The 20,384-nt window shown below is 40.5% G+C and overlaps 1 long non-coding RNA gene across 1 annotated transcript in view; it reads left to right on the top strand.

Annotated features, from left to right (window-relative positions):
- Positions 1-9,030, top strand: part of LOC108312621 — a 13,531-nt gene extending 4,501 nt beyond the window's left edge. The window contains exons 2-3 of the long non-coding RNA XR_001828718.2: positions 8,455-8,459; positions 8,946-9,030. This is a non-coding gene — a long non-coding RNA (uncharacterized LOC108312621). The remainder of the gene's footprint in view (positions 1-8,454; positions 8,460-8,945) is intronic.
- The last annotated feature ends 11,354 nt before the right edge of the window (positions 9,031-20,384 follow it).

Here is a 20,384-nt window from a genome sequence, read left to right on the forward strand (position 1 = left end):
CTTGATTGATTCAGCTATTGAAACTTGTGTGTGCTTTTGCGAAGTTCTCGTGCTGTGTTTTTCAGCTCCATCAAGTCATTTATGTTCTTCTCTAAGCTGGTTATTCTAGTTAGGATTTCGTGTAACCTTTTTTCAAGGTTCTTATTTTCTTTGCATTGGGTTAGAACATGTTCCTTTAGCTCAGAGGAGTTTGTGATTACCCACCTTCTAAAGCCTGCTTCTGTCAATTCATCAAACTCATTCTCCATCTGGTTTTGCTCCCTTGCCAGTGAGGAGTTGTGATCCCTTGATGGGAGAGAGATGTTCTGGTTTTTGGTATTTTCATCCGTTTTATGCTGGTTTCTTCCCGCCTTCATGGATTTATCTACCTTTGGTCTTTGAAGTTGGTGACTTTCAGATGTGCTCTCTGAGTGGGCATCCTTTTTATTGATGTTGAGGCTATTTTTTCTGTTTCTTAGTTTTTCTTCTAACAGTCAGGCTCCTCTGCTGCAGGAGTGCTGGAGGTCCCCTCCAGACCCTGCTTGCCTGGGAATCACCCACAGGGGCTACAGAAAAGCAATGATTGCTGCTTGTTCCTTCCTGTGGTAGCTTCATCCCAGAAGGGTACCCCCCAGATGTCAGCCAGAGCTCTCCTGTATGAGGTGACTCTTAAGATATACAGGGTTCAGGGAACCGCTTCAGGAGGCAGTCTGTCCCTTGTCAGAGTTCAAGTGCTGTGCTATGAGCTCTGTTGCTCCCTTCAGAGCTGTGGACAGGGACTTTTAAGTCTGCTGCAGCAGAACTCACAACCGCTCCTTTTCCCAGGTGCTCTGTCTCAGGAAGGTGTGGCTTTATTTATAAGTCCCTGACAGACTGTTGCCTTTTTTTAGAGATGCTCTGCTCAGGAAGGAGGGATTCTAGTCACAGTCTGCCTAGAGAGGTGTTGTTGAGCTGCTGCGGGCTCCCCCCAGCTGCTGTGTAAACTTCTTTGTGCTTTTGTTTACACAGGTAAGGTTAGAGCTGCCTCAGTAATGGCGGATACCCCTCCCCTGACAGACCTTGACCATCCAGGGTAGAGCTCAAACTGCTGTGCTGGCTGTGAAAATCCCAAGCCAGTGGGATTCAGTTTGCTGGTCTCCGTGGGGGTAGGACCTGTGGAGCCAGATCACCTGGCTCCCTGCCTTCAGCCCCCTTTCTCTCGGGTGTATGGGTGAGTCTGTTTCACAGGTGTTCCAGGCACCAATCAAAACGGCTGCTCTGGGATTTGTGCTGGTAACTTGGCGCAGGCTGAATCAGCTGCCCAGAGTTGCCCTGGAAACCTGTGGAGCCTGTCGGCATGCAGGTATCTCCTGGTCTGTGTGCTGCAGAGACCTCAGGAGAAGTGCAGCATCAGAACCGGAACTCCAGAGTGGCCAGATGTTCCTGATTGCCTCTTTTGGTAGGAGAGAGTGCCCTCTGGCCTGTTGTACTTCCTGAATGAGGCAGCGTCCCACACTTTCTCAGTTGGCACTCCTTGGGCTATACCCACTGTCCAACAAGTCCTATTGAGATGAACCTGGTTCCTCGGTTGGAAATGCAAAGATCACTCGCCTTCTGCATCACTCTTGCTGGGAACTGTGCTCCAGAGCTGTTCCTATTGGGCCATCTTGGTGGAAGTCAATTTGCATTTTTTTATTGGAAGCTGGATATAATATATCAGATAATAGTCACTGAGGCAAACAGGCCTTTAGTATCAGGTTTTATATGTATTTGGCTGGGATCATGGCTATATGTAATGATTGTTGTAGCTGAAGGCAAAGGGGCTTCAAATTCTTCTAGTTTCCTTGTTTTAATCTTCCCTGTTGTCTTTGGCATTCTCTAAATGCTATTCTTAAATAGAGTCTGTGACTGTATCAGCTTTAATCTTGCACCTGTATGAATTTTAATCCACTGTTATTATATTGAAGTCCTGTTGATGGGCTAGTAAGAAGTGAGGGAGGGAAGGCATTCTATAATTCGAATCAAATCTCAGTATTTTTCTGGGCTTGTGTCTCTAGGCTGTGTCCTTCATAAGTGTTTCTTATCGTCCCCTGCCACCCATCTCCCTTAGGTGAGACAGGAAGGTTAGAAGGGGCTGGGATTAGGTAATTTTTTCCCCCTGGATGAGATAAGGCTCTGACAAAGATTTTTACTTGTAAGAGAAGGCTTTTGTTATGTAGAATGCCCTGCATGTATTTCGAAATGGGTACTCTATAATATCTAGGTCAGCCCCCTCTAAGTAAGAATTATCTGGCCTCAAATATCAATGGTGCCAATGTTGAGAAATCCTTGTCTAGGGTGATGAAATGGAACAAGAGAAAAGCTAATGTGTTTGAAATATATTTAGGAGGTAGAATTGATTAAGACTTATTGATACACCGAATGTTGGAGGAGGGGGAATGAATGACAAATATAACTCCCAGGTACCTGGCTTAACTCACTGACAGATGCCATTACAAAGAAAGGAATGCTAGAGGAAGAGCAGGTTTGGAGTGGGGAAGGTCAAAAAANAAAAAAAAAAAAAAAAAAAAAAAACAACTTTCAGATAGCACAGGGAGATGTCTAAATGAAAATATTTGGGTAAAATTATTTATGTATTATTATGTTAAACATAAAGAAACAAAGTCTTACGAATAGAGAAGAGACTGGGTGAAGTAACTCAACAATGTTAAATGTGTTTGTTTTTAAGTAGTGGAACTGATGATTTTTTTTTAGATGTTATCTCACTCTGTTGCCCAGGCTGGAATTCAGTGGCATGTTCTCAGCTCACTGCAACCTCTGCCTCCTGGATTCAAGTGATTCTACTGCCTTAGCCTCCCAAGTAGCTGGGATTATAGATGCCTGCCATCATGCCTGGCTAATTTTTGTAATTTCAGTAGAGACGGAGTTTTGCTATGTTGGCCAGGACGGTCTTGAACTCCTAATCTCAAGAGTTCCCTCCTCACCACCCCACCTCCACCTCAGCCTTCCAAAGTGCTGAGACTACAGGCATGAGCCACCATGCCCAGCCAACTTTTTAAAAGCCTGGCTTTTATTTTTTAATATCAAGTACGTATTTGGTTTTATCTATTCCAACTTGACTTGCGGTATACAGATTAGGTTAAAATAACCTCACCTCTGTGTGTGTGTCTGTCCACGTGTGTGTGCACATGTGTACATGTGTTTTAATGTTTAGGTCTGAGTAAACTTAATTTTATGTGAAACTGTTACTGGTACTAATACTGTTAATAGCTAACACTGAGTCTTTAGTGTGGCCTGATCCTATGCTAAGTACTTTACATGGAATAATTTATTGTGGCAACAACAAAATGACCATAGTACAACCAATACTTTGATAGTCATTAGGATATTCCACTGATATCTACTTCTCTTTTCCTTCTGGGCACACTGTAGGATTCTACTTTCTTAGCCCCAGTAGTTGGATGAGGTCATGTTGCTAGTGTGGCCAATGAGTTTAGAGTGAATGAGACACTTTCATTCTGGATATTTAATTGCGGGTGCAAGACCTTCCAGGCTTTCTTTCCCTCTCACATGACAACCAACAGCATTCAAGATAATGGCTGCTGTGAGCTTGGGTCCTTGAGTGACTTGGTGAGCAGAAATACCTTGTTGATCAGTTCAATCTGTAGCATGAAGAAGAAATACATTTCATTTGTTTTAAGCCACTGAAACACCGAGGTTGTTTGTTAACATAGCACATCCTGACTTATCCTGACTAATACGAAGACCTATGGACTCTTGCTATGTCCTAGGAACTTAGAAAATGCTTTGCATTTATTATCTCACTGAGTTTTCATCGCACCTCTGTGAAGCAGGTATTATTGTTGTTTTCATTTTTAGGTAAGGAAACTAGATATAGAGTAAATAACTTGCCAATATAACAAGTTAGTGACAAAGCTGGAATTCAAGCCCAGGCGATCTGGCTCAACTAAGCTGCCACTTGCTGTTGGACATTGTGCAAAATATTTAAGACTGAAAAAGAAAAGAATGAACTATAGCGCTGCCTTTGAGAATATTCTCAATTCATTTGGGAAAAACAGGATACATATTTATAAAGACTCAACTGACAATTAGGCACAGGGCATCATATAAATGCCAAAGGAAAGACATTGTCAACATGCATGTGGACAGCGAAATTCAGAAGAAGGAGAGATGATTTAAAGCTTTGGGAATAGAAGAAAGCTTCCTGCATGTGGGAACTGAGATTTGGAAAGAATTTAAATGAGCAGAAATTTTAGTTGAAAGTCTTGAGAAATATAAGTTCTAAGAGGACATGGAGTATGCTTTCTATTCTCTCTGCATACTTGTCAACATTTCTAAACTTTGCAGAAATTAAGTAGGTCATAAGAATCCACTACAAATAAAATTTTCTAAGCAGATTAATATTTCCTACTGTCTGTTGGGCATCAGTGCTTGACTTCCTTTTGTCATCTCAAAATCAATCTTTTCAAACCTGATTTTTCTGTATTAATGATGTTAATTTCCACCCAATTATACAAGATAAAAAATCTTGACATTATTTATTTCTCCTTTCCTCTTTTATTCTCCCTATTTGATTATATAATATCCTCTTTTCACCTTCCCCTTCTTTCTTCTTCTTTCTTCCTTTTTTTCTTTTTCTTTTTCTTCTTGAGATAGAGTTTCACTCTTGTCACCCATGCTGGAGTGCAGTGGCGCAATCTTGACTCACTGCAACCTCTACCATCTGGGTTCAAGTGATTCTCCTGCCTCAGCCTCCCAAGTATCTGGGATTACAAGTGCTCCCCACCATGCCCAGCTAATTTTTGTATTTTTATTAGAGACAGGGTTTCACCATGTTGGCCAGGCTGGTCTCAAACTCTTGACCTCAGATGATCCACCTGCTTTGGCCTCCCAAAGTGCTGGGATTACCGCACTAGGCCAATATCTTCTACAATTCTAAATCAGGGTCATTTTTCTGATTCAGTCCTTTCTACTCATTCTTGATGTTACTCTTTTAGTTCAGGCCAGCATTGTATCTTACCTAGACAACTACAAAAGCTCTCATAAATGTTTTTCTCTCCTTTCCCTTATCTTCAGATAGCTCCTGAAGATCCAATCTTACTATATGGCTCCCCTGATTTAAATTTCCACTGGCTTTCCACTTTATCCCTAGGATAAATCCATATGTCTTCCCCTGCTGTCTCAGTCTGTTTGTGTGCTATAATGAAATACTACAGACTAGGCAATTTATAAAGAACAGTTCTGGAGGAGGGAAGCCCAAGATCAAGGAGTAGGCAAATTTGGTGTCTGGTGAGAGCCCAGTTCCTGCTTCTGAGATGGTGCCTTGAACGCTATGTCCTTACATGGTGGAAGATGAAAAGGCAAAAAAAGCTGCTTCCCTCCAGCGCTTTTATAAGGCACGAGTTCATTCATGAGGGTGAAACTTTTATGACTTAACCATTTGCTAAAATATCCCATCTCTTAATACCACGACAATGGGAATTAAGTTTCAATAAGTGAATTTTTGGGTACATTCAGATCTTAGCACTTGCTAAATAAGCCCATGAGAATCTGTCCTTCTTTATTCCTGGTTTCATCTTCTGTTTGCACTCCCACAGTACAAACCACTCAGAGGCATGGAGTGCAGACCCTGAACCCGGACAGCTCAGTGTCTCTGCACTGCTGTTTCTTTATTTCATGATGCCCTTCCTCTCCTTCTCTAATTTATCAGTTTCTGCATATCTTTGATAAACCGGGTCAAACGCCACCTTTCCATGAAATTTTCTATGACTTCTGTACAGGGGTTATGAATCTCTTCTTCATGTTACATAGTATTTTTTTGTTTATTTGAGTTCAACACTTAACCTGATATATTTAATGACTCGCTTCCAGATTGTCTTTCCCCATTAAGCTGTGCAAGTCTTCTTATTCTTTTAAGAAGGCACTTATTCCAATGACTTATTAAGCACTTATTATTTAGGTCCTAAATGTAATTCCTCATTGTCATTACTGGTGAGGAATTAAGCTATTAGTTTGGTTTGATCTTATTGGTTAGAAGAAAGGAAGACACTGGCTACATAGATTTCTCATAGGAATTTCTGGTTACTGGGAACTATTTCAGGGCCATGGTAGGTAATTCAGTACTTGAATGTTCGCCCTGCTCTTAGTAGCAGAATCAAACCTTGTGTGCTTCATCAAGAAGCATAAGACAAAGCAAGCCTTGACCAGAGTGTTCCAGCCAGCAACCCCTCTAGAATTCCAGAGGCACCCGGCCAAAGGCTTCAGGGAGGCAGTCAGAAATCTCTGGCTTGCAGTTACTTTCCACTTATTGAAGACTTCTTTAGTACAAAAATTGAGGTGATCACACAAAGTAAATAATGAGTTCTGGAATGTTGTTTCCCCCTCATTTTTGAGTTCTCTCTTAAATAAGGGTGTCCTGTAGTCATTTGGTCATTTCACCTCTTAGCAAAAAGGTCTTTTTTAATGTGACATTTCTTGACTGTTTGCTATGTGTGGATTATGCATAGCTTGGATAAAGAAGACATGGAACAATTCTTCAATTGAAAAACAATGCCAACAGACCGACACATGCATACACACACATAGTCCATGAACGTATTTATCCTAGATGTGTCTGCTCTAGAACTTTCTGGGCTGTTAGGTGAGCACAATTTACTACCAAGACTGATGGCTGGGCTTCAGTGTTGGTTTTTTACAATTTTCCTGTCAAATCAGCGTATGCTCAAATATGATACAGATGATCCAGTTTAACTTGCATCCAAATTCCATTGCTCAAATTAGTAGTGTAGACATGGCATGTGGTTTCAGCCTATCTCCCCACCTGGGAATTTACTGGGAAATGTTGCTTTTCCCTTTTTGTATGCATTACCTTTCTTTGCTTTTCCAATAAAATTGATTTTTGCTCAGGATGAATCCCTTCCTATGATTACTCACAGTCTTGATGGAAAATAAGTTCTGAGGAGGAAGCACATTTTATATTCTACGTAGGAAAAAACCTCACTGGGTATGATTATGTTTAACCATGTGAAGTTCCATGTGAATTTTCATTAGATGTACAACCATTTTCAACAGAGTTTGGAGAGGGAAAGGTGCTATATTTTGTACCCCCATCTCTGAAAGCATTCGGTTGGCTTCAGCAGTTATCTGACCTAAAGGAAACCAAGTTCTCTTTCCTCATTGCAGTCTGCCAGCTTCCCCTTCTTCCTTGCCTAAGCTTTTCAAGCCTGTGTGTGTCGGCTCAGAGGGGGAAGCAGGGAAAATGGGCCCTGGCTAAATCCAGATAACATAAGCATTCATTTAAAATCAGGTGAGAGAAATAAACCTGACAGCTACTGGAACAACTAAGTTCAGCAGAAGGCCACAAAGATATAAAAATATCAATAGCTTTTAAAATATACCAATTATGTGCTATATAAATAAATATTCTTTATCGTTGTGTCTATAGTAAAAAAAAAAACAACACAAAGTCTTATTTAGTGGAGGATATTTTTAGCAGTTGGGCTATGCCTAATATTTGCAGCTTCTTAAAAACAGTATATCTGAGAAAAATTTAATAATTCTGCATTAATGACTAGTCACTGGGTATTTTAAATAATTCTGCAAGTAAGTATAGACCCCTTCTTTATGAACTTTTGTGACATGACATTATTATGTTACTGCAGAATAGATGAAAAACAGCTTTCTGTTCAGCCACAATGAGAGGTGAGGTTACAGCCTATTTCATTAATCTTACAGATAAGAAATAGACTTGTTTTTCCTAAACTGTTATGAGATTGATACCCCCGCTACTGTTGTGTTTTGTTTATTTGTGTAAACTGTCTGGGCTTGTGGGCACTATACTTGATTTGTCACTTTTGGATAAGATAATTTGGGATCTTTCACATTTCCAAATTATGTTGTGCTTAAGGAGTTGAACCAGCTGACAAATGTGACATGCCAGTGTTGTGGCTCCAAAGGGGGGAACGCCACAGGGGGCTGACTGTGTGAGCGGCATGTTGGTTTATTAACAGACACATTTGATTCCAGAGGTTAATGCTTTTGTGCACAAGACAGATTACACACACTCTGCATCCTGAAAGGAGACTGAGGTGCAGTGAGGTGGGTTGGGGACGTCGTTCCTCAGAGCTGCTGTTGCTTTCAGACTGCTTTAAGGGAAGTGCCGTGGCCCCAGTTCTTCGAAGGCCATGTTTCTGGGTTTCTAGAATTGGATCCTTTCCTGCAGTTGTGGATTTTCAATTTTAATTTCGCCATTGCCTGTGTAAGCCAACTGTTAATAAAAAAGTTTGGGATAGGAATTTAGGAATGTTGCAGGCATATGCAACTTGTTGCATCATCATGAATGCAGCATTGAGTCAAGTCATTGTGTCAATCTATAAAAATGTCAGATAATAAAAATATGTAATGCTTATTGAGTGATTGCCATATGCCAGACACTATTCAAAATATTCTCATGTATTATTTCATTCTCATTTCAAGATGAGGTGGGCACTACTTATCCATTTTACAGATAATAGAACTGAGGCCCCAAGTCATTAAATATCTTGCCCAAGGTCATTAACTTGAAGAAAGACTCTCTGCCAATGTCTTTTCAACTCAAGTAAAGGCAGCTGCAGAGCTGCACTCTATGAGCTGTGGTGACAGTAGTTCCCACAGGTAGGAAAAAACCTCACCTGGAGGTAATTCTAACTTGTTAATTTTTCTCAGTGGATCAAAGAGTCTGGCATTGAGTGTGATCTCCTGTTGAGAGAGCATAAAAATGTTTCCTCAGTTCACATTTATCCACAGCAGAAAGATGTCTCCCTTGATCCAAGACTTTTATACCAGAGACAGTGATATGATTTGGCTGTGTTCCCATTAAAATCTCATTTTGAATTATAGTTCACATGATCCCCATGTGTCATGAGAGGGACCTGATGGGAGGTAATTGAATCATGGGAGCAGTTACCTCCATGCTGTTCCCATGATAGTAAGTTCTCACAAGGTCTGATGGTTTTATAAGGCACTTTCCTCACTTATGCTCAGCACTTCTTGTTACTGCCACCATGTGAAGAAAGATACATTTGCTTTCCCTTCCGCTGTGATTGTAAGTTTCCTGAGGCCTCCCCAGCCCTGAGGAACTGTCAATCAATGAAACCTCTTTTCTGTATAAATTACCCAGTCTTGGGTATGTCTTTATTAGAAGCATGAGAATGAACTAATATAGACAGAGAATTACTCTCTTTCTGGACAACTGCTCCAAGCGTCCTCACTGAATTTCTGTAGCTCTAGGTTCCCCTAATAGCTACTACACAGATTTGTATAACTTGAGACAGTAATGACATTCCTGCTCCCCCCTGCATTTTTATTCTGTCTGCTTTCTGTTAAAGGACCATTAGCCTTGGAACAATGTCTCATGGATTCTGCTGTTCACCTCGTCTTTAAAGGCAGGAGTCCACTGATGCTTTTCCTCAGAAAGATGTCTACCATGTTGACCACAATCTGAGAAAGATCCCCACTTGCCTCCAAGTTACTGAATCTGTGACACATTCTATGTTATAAAGAAATAAAGAAACATCTTTTCCTTAAAGAACTAAAAGTAGAACCATGGTTGGATCCAGCAACCCCACTACTGAGCATCTACCCAAAGGAAAAGGAGTCATTATATGGAAAAGATAGGTGCACATACATGTTTATAGCAGCACAATTCGTAATTGCCAAAGCATGAAACCAACCTAAGTGCCCATCAACCAATGAATAAGGAAAATGTGGTATATATACACCATAGAATACTATTCGGCCATAAAAAGGAATGAAATAATGTGTTTTGCAGTAACTTGGATGGAGCTGGGGGACATTAATCTAAGAGAAGTAACTTAGGAATAGAAAACCAAATGTTTTATGTTCTCATTTATAAGTGGTAGCTAAGCTATGAGGACGCAAAGGCATAAGAATAATATCATGAACTCTGGGGACTTGAGGGGGAAGTTTGGGAGGGGAGTAAGGGATAAAAGACTACACACTGAGTACAGTGTACACTGCTCAGGTGATGCATGCACTAAAGTCTCAGAAATCACCGCTAAAGAATTTATCCATGTAACCATAAATCACCTGTACCCCAAGAACTACTGAAATAAAAATAAAAATTAAAAAGAAATATCTCCCTGTCCCTGTTTGTCTCCTTCCTTACCTAGGGTATATTCGGCAACCTTTATGTGTGGCTGTTTTGTCATTTCACATCTACTCTGGGTGAGTGACTACATAGTACAGTCTCAATTTTAAGCTTCACATTTCTCCCCACATTTTAACATCTCTGAAATTGGGATCTATTTAAAAATAAATGGTACACAAGAATTAAATGGGGACATTTTTTCTTTCTTAGAGATACATAAAACAGTGTATCATATTATTGATGATTATTTAGATTCGATGAAATAGGATAATATGTATTTGAGGACCTGGGTGAAAAAAATCTCTTTTCAAGTCAATGTTCGTCAAATGCCTGCTAGATACAGATGTTTGCCAAATATTAGAAATAAAAATATGAACAGGGCAGGTCTCTAGTCTCAAGGAGCTCACGATCTCCTATTTAATAAGGTGATAAAATGTTTATGAAGTGAGGACTGGGATGCATTAAGGCATGCAAAGGGATTTGCAGTGTTTAAAACAATATCTCAGAATAAGTTGTTATTGTTATTTCCTGAGTTCTATAATATTAAAACTGCCTTCAGAATTACAGTCAGGACCATCATTCTTCAAGGCTGTCATTATATTCCCTTGATGCAATATTTTTCTGACAGAAATCTGACAGAAATCAACCAGTCCTCAGAGTTTTTACTCTTAGCCTTTCTCTCAACTTAACGAGGATCCTTTATCTTAATTAGGTTTAAATATATCTTCTTTTGACCCTAATCAACCCCTACTGTAGAGCTGTGAATTGCTTATGCTTTTTTCTTTGTCATTTTTTGATTGACTTTCCTTAGTGAGCTCTTTTAGCTAAGAGACCCCTTTAGAAAATGAAGTGGTGGGGAGTAGGAGAGAGTGAAGCAAACTTACATGGAATCTGCTCTGGTTTAGCTATTTCTCTCTGCACCTTCAGCCTTCAGTCCTTGATATTCTGAGTATGGTCCATAATACATCACTTGGAAGATTTTTAAAAATGCTGAATCTCAAGTCCCACCTCAGACCCACAGAAACAGAATCTGTGTTTTAACACGGATCCCAAAGTTGTTTGCATGCACATGAAAGTTTGAAAATTACAGCCTTATATCATTATCTTTTAAATTTTAATAGCCAACTCATAAGGTAGATTTTGGTATCCCAATTTACAGCTAAGGAAACAGATACTTAGGAAGGTTAAATAACTCATTCACCATCACATAGCTGAACAGTAGAGGAGTGAGGATTCAAATCTAGCTTTTTACTGATGTAAATTATACTCCTTCACACTGATTCTTCTGTGTTCTAAAATGCCAGTGCACTGAAAGTGACAGATTATCTTTACCTATTTATATTTTTTGTACAACCCTAGACATAACAAAGAGCTTATTAAAATCAAACAGTAAAAATAAGCATTTATGTCTTGATGATCTCCTCAAAACATTGCACCCCGTGTGCTCAAAGGTCCAGAGGGCTCAGGACTGTGCTAAGGATGGGGGAGAGTGAGTGGGATGAAGTCAAATGGATAACACCAAATTATGGCCATGATTGTTAGAACAGCCATGTTCAGAGGTTGAAATTTCCCATCCTACTCTCTCAATCACAGGAAGCGATAGGAAGGAACGGGACGGCCTCTACTTAGGAAGAAGGAGGAGGAGGAGGCAAGAAGAGGGCTGCTGGTTGGCCGCCAGCTGATGAAACATTGACAAATGTTGTGATAAATAAAGAGAAGTAAAGGGCATTCTTGGATACAGAATGGCATCAAATGGCTCCATTTGGATTCAGTGCCATTCTTTTTGTTGTTGTTTTAGACAGGAAGGGTCTTGCTCTGTCTCCCAGGCTGAAGTGCAGTGGTGCAGTCATGCCTCGCTTTAGCCTCAACCTCCCAGGCTCAAGCAATCCTCCTGCCCCAGCCTCCTGAGTAAGTCAGTTGCATGCCATCACACCCAGCTAATTTTTGTATTTTTTTTTGTAGAGATGGGTTTTTGCCATGTTGCCCAGGGTGGTCTTGAATTCCCAGGCTCAAGAGGTACTCCCACCGCAGCCTCCTGAGTAGATAGGGTGACAGGCATGCACCACCGCACCCAGTTAATTATTTATTTTTTGTAAGGACTCACCATATTGTCCAGGCTGGTCTCAAACTCCTGGGTTCATGTGATCCACCTGTCTTGGCCTCCCAAAGTGCTAGAATTATAGGTGTGAGCCACCATGGCTGGCCATGGTTTTGGTGTTTTTTTGTTTTTGTTTTTTTTTGAGACAGAGTCTCATTGTGTCACTCAGGCTAGAGTGCAGTGACACTATCTTGGCTCACTGGAACCTTAGCCTCCTAAGTTTAATCAATTCTCCTGTCTCAGCCTCCCCAGTAGCTGGGACTACAGGTGAATGCTACCACGCCTGGCTAATTTTTTTGTATTTTTAGTCGAGATGGGGTTTCACCATATTGGTCAGGCTGATCTCGAACCCCTGACGCCAGTTGATCCACCTGGCTCAGCCTCCCAAAGTGCTGCATTATAGACGTGAGCCACCGCATCTGGCCTGGTGTTATTCTTTAGAGAATAACAACACTTTTCCTAGTAATACCTTTGGTAATCATTATAGAAAATGGTATGGACAAATGTTCTTATCTTCATTTTATGGACAAAGAGTAGGAAATTGACTCAAAATGTTAAATATGAAGCCATATCTAGAGAAGCACAGGGCCCATGATGGAAGAGCTTTCTTCAATATACCTTTGTTCCTTAAACTTCAATCATTCTTGTTCAATACTTATAATTTTTGCTGCATCTACACAGCACCTGTGCTGTTATTTAATAAATATTTTTATTTACATTAATTTCTTTAAATTTAGCCTCTATTAAGTACTAATATCTGTGAAATTATAGGTTAGATATGCTTGTTATATATATATAAAAGCATATTAAAGTAGATTGATAATTATCTGAAATTTGCCTGCTTAAGTAAATTCCCATTTATTCATACATTAACCATTTGCCTTAATGCCACATTGTCAATTTTTTAAAACTTCATATTTGGAAATAAATTTAAATGGACAGAAAGTTTCAAGAAGAGCACAAAGAATTCCTATACACCTTTCATCTTCTCATAATGTTCGCTGTATCATAGTCCCCTTCGAAATCAGAAAATTTAGTGAGAGTATACTATCATCTAATCTTCAGCCCTTATTCAAATTTTGCCTGGTGTTCCAAAAATGTTCTTCATATAACATTTTATCTGCTAATCCTCATAAATTCTGCCAAATTCTGATCAAGATCCAAACGAGTTTCAGGCACTGTAGTTGGTTTTCATGTCTCCTGACTCTCTTTTCATCTGGAAAACTTTTTTTTTTTTTTTTTGGGACTGAGTTTCGCTCTTGTTACCCAGGCTGGAGTGCAATGGCGCGATCTCGGCTCACTGCAACCTCCGCCTCCTGGGTTCAGGCAATTCTCCTGCCTCAGCCTCCTGAGCACCTGGGATTACAGGCACGTGCCACCATGCCCAGCTAATTTTTTGTAGTTTTAGTAGAGACGGGGTTTCATCATGTTGACCAGGATGGTCTCGATCTCTTGACCTCGTGATCCACCCGCCTTGGCCTCCCAAAGTGCTGGGATTAGAGGCGTGAGCCACTGCTCCCGGCCTGGAACACTTTTTAAGCTTTACTTTGCCTTTCAGGACATTGACATTTTTGATGAGTACAGGTTTCTTGTTTGGTAGAACACCCTTAGATTTTTTTTGTCTGATGTTTGTTCATGGTTACATTTAGGATATGCATTTCTTGGCAAGAGTATCATGGAAATGATATTGGATCTTTCTGAGTTGAGAGATTTACTTTTAAACATCATTTCCTGCTAAAAGGACAAGGGCAGGGCAGGGAAAATATAAGATAAGCCTAGTATATCTTATTGCCCAAAAAGTGAGGAAGTACTTAGAAGGTTGTGGAAGCCAGCTTGAAGGGGCTATCTGTGGTCAAATATGGGATAATACAAGTATTAAAAGTGAATGACAGTAATGGATCAATCACCCATTGAATAACGTAATACTCATAATTATTGAGACAACACTTCCTTATAATAGAATTCGGGCTAATAAATGTAGAGAAGAACAGAAAGAAATAATATATCTCAACTAATAAACATAGAAGGAAATAATAAATGCTGGCTGGGCATGGTGGCTCACGCCTATAATCCCAGCACTTAGGGAGGAAAAGGTGGGTGGATCACCTGAGCTCAGGAGTTCAAGACCAGCCTGGCCAACATCATAGTGAACCCCATATCTGCTAAAAATACAAAAATTAGCTGGGTGTGGTGGTGCATGCCCATAATCCCAGTTACTTGGGAGGCTGAGACATGGGAATTGCTTGAACTTGGGAGGCAGAGGCTATAGTGAGCCAAGATCGTGCCACTGCACTCCAGCCTGGGTGACTGAGTGAGACTCTGTCTCAAACAAACAAAAGAAATAATAAATGCCAACTAATAATGGAGGAGTTAGAAAAATCACCATTTTGCAAGTGTGATAGTTATAATTGGTTCAGGTAAGACTCATCCATGGATAATAAAACTAGAGACTAATAGTTTAATGAGAGCAGGTTATTTACATAAGTTCAAGTATCTTCCCTCATTGTCTATGGTAACCAAATATATTTTGACCAGAAGTCACTTTAAAGCTGAAATATGCTGTCTGAAAATAAAGATTTCAGGCCTGCCAAGCTGGACTCATCAAATCAGAATGTCTGAGATTGGATCCCAAGAATCAGCTTTTTAATAAATGTCTCAGGATGATTCTTAAGCATGTTAAAATGTGGTAACTACCTACTTCATGCTTCCAGTCTTCGAGTTGATGAGAACTTCACTTTTTTGTTATTTTATCGTGACCCAGGGTGGGACAGGGTGGGTGCTGACAGGTATCAGAATCACCAATTTCATTTCCTCTTGATTCTGATTTTGATCTGATCATTTCAGACCAGGGATTAATTGGGGACATTGTGCTTGCTACAAAGCATCTTCTTCTTCTTCTTCTTTTTTCTTTTTTTAATCAAACCAGTAACAAAGATTTCAAGATACTAAACATACAGTGTTCTACTTGTTGTCCATGTGGTTTTAATTAAGTTTTAACTAATTCCCTTTATCTTGTCATAGTTATTATGACTCTCCACATCATGTCACATTAATATGTGAAAACAGCTTCCTGGCCTTTATGGCCAAGGAACAAAGCCATTATGACCTGTCGTGTTAAATTAAAGTGGGGAGACTGATCAACTTGCAGTTTGCTACCTTCTTTGATAATTTATGCTAAAGGTGAGCAAAAGTGCAAAGGAGACAAGCATCATAGCTTATCACCCCTGCTGCAAATGCAGTGAATAGAAAGAAACATTGCAGATTGTTAAATTTACATATATCACCAGAGGTATGGAAAACAAAGTGGGTCATTTCAGGGAAACTATTGGTAGCAATTGAATCAATCCATTTGAACTCAAACATTCAGAATGTTCAAGTCTTTATAATGACCATATTTTCTCTAATATCAAATTGGCACATGTCATGGACAATTATTTTTTTTTTTAAAGAAAGGTTTTATAACGGTGAACAAATTAAGTCACACTTATCTTCTTGCTATTGGAAAAAAAAGAAATAGCAATTCACCTTGGACAATCTGGGAATAGATAGAGTCACTGCAGGTGGGAATCATACTTTGGGTAAAGCAAGACAAGGTAGGTTGGAAGGGACAGTATGTGTTCTCACTGCTGCTAGAAACACATGCTGACTATTCCAGATGTGTTTAACGCAATTACTTTCAAAGTCTCTTGCTGTGCAAACTCTCAAGTTATCTTACAGGACAGGACCACTAAGCCTCATTAAATGTTTCTGTTTATATGTAAATAAGGAGGTCATCATGTCCAGTTTAAGAGATCTTTAATTTTTAAAATAAATGTTTTGTTAACCTTTATATATATCTATCATTTAATGAGCACCTGCTGTAAGTCATGTGTTACGCTGAGACCTATTCTCCACACTAATTTAATTCAAAGAATAAAACTGGAAGATAATAGGTATTATTACTGTCCCTATATATGATGAAGGTATTGAGCTAACTGTGGTTAGGTAACTTGCTGTGCTTCTCAGTGGCAGAGTCAGTATTTGAACACAGGTTTCTGGCTTCCAAATCTATAGTGTCTGGCTCACTCTAGTGTTCTCACAAGAGGGGAAAGTCCAGTCATGATGTCATCCTATGACTCTCTAGGCACTTTGTCCTTTCACTCTGTAAGCAGGGCCTTAAGGGGAGACTTTATTCTCTGTCCCTTGGACTAGGTCAACCACAACACATACCGCTTATGTTTCTATGGTTCCTTTATTTCCTTTGTTATAACATGCAATAAAACTTTGTTAGTACTACACATTTAATGCTTCTATTCTTCACTAGATTGTAAGCTTCATGAGGGCAGGAGCTATGTCTCTATTGTTCACAACTGTATCTAGTATTTCTCATGGCACACAGTAGGTGCCAATGAATAATGAATATGCAAGGAATGTGCCTAATCATCACTGAGTTGCTGTCATGGTGAAAAGTCTTTTCTTCAGCCCTGATGTCTCTTCCTCATTACACCTTTAATCACACCTCCTTCTCTTCTCTTACCTTTTTATCTCATCAGAACATATAGCAAGTGGTGGGGCAAAGGCTCAAATGCAGGCCTATTTCTGTGTTCACATTCTTTCCTCTACCCTATCCTGTGTTTAAAAGTGCAAAAGAGGCTTCTGGTTGTGGCCCATATCAAATCATCTGATGGTTCCCTTTTGCTTCTTATTTTCTGTCCCTAACACTAATTTTTAACTGGCTGCAGCACCATGGCAAGAAAGCACCACCCTTGAGTGTCCTGCTTACTCAGCCGAAAGCAGCAGCTGTTCCAATAAGCAATTTGTTGTTCAGCACCTGAGATTGGCTTTCTCCTTCCAGCAAGACTGCAAGCTCAACAGAACGTAGGAAAGCTTGAAAAAGTTTCCAGCTTGTTTCTCATAATGCACCAAGGAAAGCAGCACAGGTTGAGGAAGGACATTTGCATTCTCAGCAAGGAGAATGGGTCCCTACATGCACAATTTCAGCTGGATTTCTCTTGGTGGAGTTCTGGGAATTGACTATGGTTTGTTTATTAAGGGCTATAAAGAAAAGACTAAGAGATGATTTTGTTATTATGCTGTTGTCTGCCCCAAGTGGTGTGCTGGTAAATGTGGCTTTCCCCCACATTTACCAGCACACCCCTTGGGGCAGACAATAGGATAATAAAAGCCCTGATTGGCAGTGTTTGCCAGTTTCCATGGTGTAAATACTTCCATCATGACTGATTTCAAGTGAGCAACATGATGTCATTTAATACACTGTAGAGAGGTAATGCACATGACAGATTCTCATAAATTAGAATAAGCAGATCCAGCACACTGCTGTCTGTTTGGATCCTGTTACCTCCTATAGGGAAATAGCGTGGTTGAGCTGGGGCCCAAATTAGACCTGATATTTCTCGTGGGACACCATGGTAGGAGGTGAGAAGCAGGGGGTCATGCCAGTGCCTATGACAAGCTGACAAGGTGCCTGAGCTAGAGAGGATATAAACAAACATCCCGTCGTCTAGTGAGCTGGAGGTGGAGGTGTAGGGGGATTAAAGTGATGACCTCAAACATGAAAGTTTATCACCAGAGGCAGATAGATTTATAGTGGAAACATCAGTGGTCCCAGTATCTGTGACCTTGGATATGTGACTGAAACTCTCTATGCTTCAGTTGCTTTAGCTATAAAATGATATAGCTAATAACAGTACTGTCATTGAACTGAAATGGATCCATTTGCCTGTGCATCAGAAAGCCAAACACCAAAGCACCACTCAAATCTGTCTCTTTGAGTTGGGAGTTGGGTCAGGGTTTATAAGCATAGGGTAATGAGGCATGATCTAATTGGGTCTTGTGACAAGGCGAAGTTGGGAGGCAGGATCTGACTGGATCCTGCCGTGGGGTGATGCCAGGGCTCAGACTCTTTGGATTCTGGATCCTCCCATGTGGTGTGTGCCTCTTAACTCAGTTCCCACCTTCTTGGTCCAAGCATTTAGGTTCCTCTGTGGTTGCATGCTTGGTTCACCTGGGCATGTTCAGGTTATATGACCTGAGAGTCCATAGCAACCGAAAAACAACTCACAACTTCACTTCATAGAAGCTGAAGCAGATTGGTCTGGTGTGGCTATGGTTCTTGCCTTAAAGAGTTTTTGTGATGCTGGATTATTATAATATATGTGAAGTGCTCAGCATGGTGCCTGGCACTGAAAAAGTGCTCAGTGTATAGTAACTATTCAAATAAGGCTAGAATGCATGAGTGAAGTGAGGCTTCCCAAGAAATTGTCTCAAACATTAGGAGGTGTTCACAGTTCATCTCCTTGGGCTGGCAGTAGGTTTATTGGGAATTAACTGTCCCAAAGGGTCAGGACAGAGGGGGAATGCTCAGTGTAGCTGTTGGTGAGAAAAAAAATCAAAGCAGTTTTTGATAATTGGCGGTATTTTTGTTTTTGGTCTGCAAAATGGGTGAAAAAAAATTTCATTCTTCTCTTTGTGGCAGGTTGTGCAAAAGTCTTTAAAATGGATTTGCAGTTGCTCATGAACAACGAACAAGTACATTTTCATGTTGAAATTCTGTTAAAGGAGAGATTAGAAACCATATTTATAGCGAGGAAGAAGAGGTGAGAAAATTACTATACTAGAATGTAAAATTTAGCTCTGAGCTTTTTGGTGGCTTGAGGAGGAAATATATATATCTATGTATATAACATGCTATGTAGCTTTCATGAAGAATGCCTGTTTTTCAAGCTAGAGCATCTCTTCTGTTTTTTCTTTTTGCTGTTGTTGTTTTTTAGTTTGTTTGTTCGTTAAATTCCAGTAGATTGTGTTAGTCATAGGGAGTCTGAAGTACGCAGGGCTGCCTGGCTTTCTGGTTTTCTGGAGTCTGTAAATTTGAGGAAGGCAACCACTCAGGATTTATTGTGCCATTTCTAAGAAGTACATTGTGTGCTTCTGCCAGGCCTCAACTCTTATTCCTTCTCCAATCCATTCTTGAAACAACAGTAAAAGTGATCTTAAACATATAAATTGGATGTCAATTTTCTACTTAAACTCTGGAATGCCCTCAGAATCAATCCAAACCTTTCACTGTGACCATATTGCTTGGTAAAATCTGCCTCTGATGTCATGTCCCCTGCCCTGCCCTGCTCCAGAACTTGTAATTTCACTGCTTCCTCTTTCCTGTCCCAGGGCCTTTGCACATATCTGCCCCGGGCCTGGAACAGTCTTCCCCCTCTCCAGTGAGAGAGATGGCGCCTCTCTCACTACTGTTTGCTGCCTCAGCCTTCCCAGGTGGCAGTTTCAAAAGTAGATTTCATCTCTCCTTGTCTCTTCCTCAGCTTCTTTTTTGCCTTTATGGCTGGCATTTGAACAAGCTATATTTGGTAAGATAAGATAAGGAAATAACTTTGTTTTTCACCCACCGCAGCTTCAAACCTGCTTGGGAAGGATTTGCCAAAAATAATATTGCAAGCAAAGCCTGTGGCTTTTATGATAACTTTTGGGTATTAAAATCATCTTGTTTTTAGATATTAAATGGTTTTAATCCAATTTAATGCCAACATTTCAGTTAATTAATACCTCATTTAGTTAGTTTTCCTGCCCTAACTCAAGCTAGTTTTAGGTCCCACTGACGGCAGTTGCAAATACACTGTGGTTCCATCTTCCATTTTTTCAATTCCTTCACTTCTTCCCTCCTCTGCTTCCCCACTGGACTTCTCCTGGCATTTCCAGAGTCAGGCTGAAAGATGAGGGTTGAGGGAGAAATGAGGAGTTAATGGGCAAGAAGTTCTTTTCCAGGTAGCTGGTGCTATTTGCAGTTCTCTCCTGACTGTCGAATGTCCTCTGTCAAGATGGATTCACAATTGCTGGCTCGTCTTCGGGAATAAGACCCCCGCATAGGGGGCCTTTGTCCTGCCCACCCAGCCTCAGTGGGGGGACTCTCCAGCTCGCTCCCATGAGCTGCCCTGCAGTTCCTTCTCAGGCACTGTACCTCACAACCTCTCTGTCTGTGAGGGTGAGCTCATTCTCCTGAGCAGCTCTTTCAAGACAATTTGGGCCAGGCAGCTTTGCACAGCATCCACTCTGCCCACCAGAAACCCCAGGTTATCTTGCTGTGTACTCCTGGGGGGACTGCCACTCCCAAGGCAGCCCCCTCCCTTGGCTTCTGTCACTGGCAGCTGCAAC

The sequence above is a fragment of the Cebus imitator genome, unplaced genomic scaffold (assembly GCF_001604975.1).
Source record: "Cebus imitator isolate Cc_AM_T3 unplaced genomic scaffold, Cebus_imitator-1.0 Scaffold127, whole genome shotgun sequence".
Lineage (NCBI taxonomy): Eukaryota > Metazoa > Chordata > Mammalia > Primates > Cebidae > Cebus > Cebus imitator.